Genomic DNA, 4,544 nt, shown 5'->3' on the forward strand with positions numbered 1-4,544 from the left:
AGTGTTCTCCCAGAGACATTTTCATTAGCGGTCAGGTGTCAGATCATTGTTTTTGTGCTGAGAGAAATTCTGGGGTTTGCTAGTCATCCATCTTATTGATGTCTCTCTATTGCCCCCGTGTTTTAATTTACATTTTCCTTATGAATAAATGTAAAACATCTTTTGATATGCTTATTTGGGGTTCACGTATCTTCTTTGATGAAGTATCAATTCAAAAATTTTGTCCGTTTTGTGTTGTTTTCTGATTATAAAGTTCGAATATATTTTATCTATTCTGGGTACAAGTCCCTTCTCAGATATGTAACTTGCAAATATTTACTGCTTGTCTGTGGCTTGTGTCTTCATTTCCTCAACAGCATCTTCTTAAAAGCACTTCTTAAATATCATGAAATCTAATTTAACATTTTTTTTCTTTTTGAGTTGTGATTTTGTTGTCACTTCAAAGAAATCTCCACTCACACTTTCTGCTAGACTTTTTTCTATCAGTTCCATTCTTTTAGATTTTACATTTAGGTCAATGATACATTTCTAATTAATATGTTATAACTCTGGAATAAATCTTACAGTTCATAATTTATTTTCTGATATTGTGCTACATTTTATAAGCTAATATGGTGTGTAGAGTGACTGCATCTAGATTTCTAAGTGGAATGGGAAGAACTGTTTACTCATATTCCAACTGGTGTCAAGAATATTAGAGGCTAAAAAGTTGATTAGTGCTTTCTCCATTTTATTTTATGGTACAGACTTTGTAATATATACTTCACATGTAAGTGAAAGTTTAGTAAAGATCACTTGTAAAGCAATCTGTATGGAGAGTTTTGAATGGTGTGTGAGCAAGGAAACTATTAATCTAAATATGATGCTAACATTGCTTCAACTTTGAACAAAGTCAAGATATTAACATCTGAAAGCATTGAGGGGGAAGCATTAAAGGAGTCAAATTTAAGGTGATGTCTAGCATGAAAAATACCCAAGTGGTAAATAAAAAAGGCCCTTCATAACGAAAAATCAAGAAATAGGAAAATTTGCCCCTGGCATCCACCCAGCAGCTGGCCATGCTGGAGCTGGGAAGTGCTGTTGCCCGCTGGAGCAAGGTGGAACTGATCAGAATGATGTTCAGCATAACCCCCCTGGATATCCTGATGCTGTATATCAGCAGTCAGTCTCCCCTGGTGGTCTTTATGATAAGTGTAAGGGCCAAAGCAATAGCTTCACTGACCTTGGGCTATTTCTTCAAAATCAAGGAGATGAAGTCGCTGGAAATGGATAGCATTGGGATCCTTTTCTGTGGTGGGTTAATGATTTGGACATATGTATCAGAGAATGAAACATTAACGCATCTCAAAAATGATGCTGTTACTGCTGGGGTGATATGAAATCCAATGTCGTCCCAGAGACATGGGAAAGTATGATGGTATGGTGCATTGTCCCTCAGTTCTTCCCTACCGACACAGCAAAAAATTACAAGTTGGCGAGATTTAGAAAAAGTGAGATTTATTGAAAGTACATTTTAGAAGAAGACAGGCCATGCTAAGGAGTGCTGCAGCCCTGTGGAATTTGGGAGTATGATAAGACAGAGTATGCCCCAATGGAGAAGAGCTGTAACAACGTAGAAATAAGAAGGTCTGTTTATATTTGGGCAGTGATGTGAGGTCCTAGATGTTTCGTATGTGAGGTCACCTTGACTGACAGTTGGCTGCTATATAACCTTTGCCTACTGCACACGTGCTTACCCAGAATTCAGTGTGTTATAATTAGATTCATGAACTTCCAGGCATAAACATAGCATTATAATGAAGCTTAAACTGTAGGCAAATTTAGAGTAGTATGTTCCACACAGGTATCTATAGCCAGTTGAGGCCAGCTAAGATTAGGGCCCTTCTTTCCTTTGTCTCTGGGTATGCAGGAGGGATTCTCTAACTATCAATGGGGTGTACTTTGGATGGGCTCTAGGCTGGGCCCTTATTCCTTTGTTTCCCCTGTCGCTTATGTCTGACTAGCTAGCTAACAACCCCACAATTCTGGAAAGCACAATGACCATCACACAGGCCAGAGTGTCACCCCAGTCCCCGCAGGCTCTGGAGGACTCAGGCCCAATTAACACCTCAGTTGCAACTGCCCTTACCCTGGACCCACTTAAACGCTATGGAGGGTACGCTCACAATGTCACTCATCTGTACTCGACCACGTTAGGGCATCAGAATGAATTTTGGGCCGGGAAGCCCCTGAAGAGATAAACATTACCTTTATCCTGCCTGCAGGCTGGAGCTCGGATGACTGTGCACTTCACAATCACTGTAAGCAGAAACTGTTCACATCCTTCATGACCCTCATGGCCACCCCTGGTATGTTTTCCATCACCATACAGACACCGCACTGTGTTCCTGACACATACAGCAACTCCACGCTCTGGTAGGGGATCTTTACACCTACCAGAGATGCCAACACAAGATATGCTCAAAATTATAATCCTTTTCAGTGTTATAAAGAGTCATTGGAAAAGTCTATCATGCTTTAAATCCCAAGATTACAGTTTTTGTTTCAGAGGATGACCATTCATTAATAAATTTGCATATCATGCACACTGGTTACTTCTTCCTGATGGTGGTAACAATGTTTTGCTATGCGGTTATCAAGGGCAGACCCAGTGCACTGCATCAGAGCAGTCCTGAATTTTGTCCTGAGAAGGTGCCTTTGGCTGATGCCTAATCCCACAATGGCCCGTTTTCTGAGAGAGACTGAGCAAATGAATCACTGCCTGCTGACACTAACCTGGACTTGCACACTCCGTGAATTCATTATCTTATAATACTGGGTTCTTCCAGCCAAAGACATTTCCAGTGCCTTTAACAGATTTGTATATATTTATAAAAATATATTCAGAAATTGGTTTGATGAAGTATGTGCTTCACACTGGGTGTCACCCAAACCCTGCAGCCTCGTCTGGGTAACTTGGGTGGGATGGTGACAAGCAGTGACAGCGGCAATTCCGACTTTTCTGCATGGGAGTGTGTCATGCTGTGTTTACCAAGGTCACAGGGCATTTCATTGCTGGTTGGGTTGAGGTTTGCTCTGGTTCGAAACACTCAGCAACTTGGACATGATATTGCATTTCCTAAGCCCATCCATTTTGAGGATTTATGTGTCTGGCTTAATAATTATAGTAACAAAAATAAAACTTTTTCTCCATTTAGCTTGCAAATGATAGGAAACATACCTATCTTACTAAGTTTCCTTTTTTTTTTCTTTATTAAAATAAAACCATCACATTTTACTGCTACTCTAGTTAGAACAGACCAGTGCTTTCATCTTGAATAAAAAGTTACATATTTAAAAGTCACCTACATGGTAAAAATCTAAGTTTCATTTCCAAATAGATGGTGAAGATCCAGGTCTTGTGGAGTTGAGCTGGCACAGAAAATTCCACTGTCTTTTTCTCTTCTGTTGTCCCTTTCCTCTGTTATATAAGTTAAAGCAACCTCATCACTTAAAGGGTCTTAAAAATTAAGTAAAAGTCTCTAGAGTAGGGTAAAAATCACCTGTTCTATTTTATGGAATACATATACAGTATGGAAACAGAGAATGATGATTTGGTCTAATAATTATAAAAGGATTTCATGTGTTATTAAAAAAGGAATTATTTTTCTTCCTTCTTTCCTATTTTTGCATTGATTTCTATGCAGGTTACATATTGTTAGAGGAAAACAGCAACTAGTAGATCAGTAACATTAATAAAATGATGCCTGGGAAGTTTGAATAAAAGCAATTCTGATTCGCCATTTGTGAGGATAATCCAAAGCATTTTTCTTTCCTACACATTTTGATGATCTCGTTCCTTTACCCCTTTTTCCCTCTAATTCATCTTTATTTAAAAAAAAAAGTGCATTATCTTTTCTAGTCCCTTCTCGATGCTTGTATTCCTAATATTTTTCTTAATAGCTCTTTGCCTCAGTAGCTCACTGTCACTAATAATTGTGATTTTGTAAGCAACATCAGAGCAGAAGGTCAAGTAGAACCATGGACATGATTGTCAGCACTTCTTTCCCTTAACTCTAAGTCTGTATGGCCTGTTCTAAATTAGAGTCGGTCATGCAGTCTGAAATACAAATTGGCCTGGAAGAGTCACATTTTAATACTACTTTTATCTCAGGCATTCTCGAAGAAAAACCACTGTGGGTTTTTATTGCAGATTGTTAAAATAATCACAATAGTGACCTGATGTGTTATTATCTATTTTTTTCCTTTCAGTACATTTCAAGTGCAATAATCATACTTATCTATCCAGTTATTTGTATGACATGAGTTGCTTACATGATGTAGGGCTAACCTGTTAATTTAGCTTTCTCTTTGGAGACTTTTAGACTCTTAGGAGACAAAATTGAGAAAGCCATTTGGCTTGGCCTTTAGAAACATCAATATCATTAAGACCAACAGATTTTAAGTTAAAGGGCCACTGAATTAATAAAATCCCAATGAATGGAGTTCCAGGGATAGATTTATAACTGGCAGATTAAGGAGAAAGGCAGGTTGAAAAAGTCAAT

At 38.3% G+C, this 4,544-nt stretch overlaps 1 pseudogene; it reads left to right on the top strand.

Moving 5' to 3' along the window:
• The first annotated feature begins 1,115 nt into the window (after positions 1-1,115).
• LOC120593790 (transmembrane protein 248-like) lies at positions 1,116-2,712 on the top strand (annotated as a pseudogene).
• The last annotated feature ends 1,832 nt before the right edge of the window (positions 2,713-4,544 follow it).

The sequence above is a fragment of the Pteropus medius genome, unplaced genomic scaffold (genome assembly GCF_902729225.1).
Source record: "Pteropus medius unplaced genomic scaffold, Ma_sr-lr_union100, whole genome shotgun sequence".
Lineage (NCBI taxonomy): Eukaryota > Metazoa > Chordata > Mammalia > Chiroptera > Pteropodidae > Pteropus > Pteropus medius.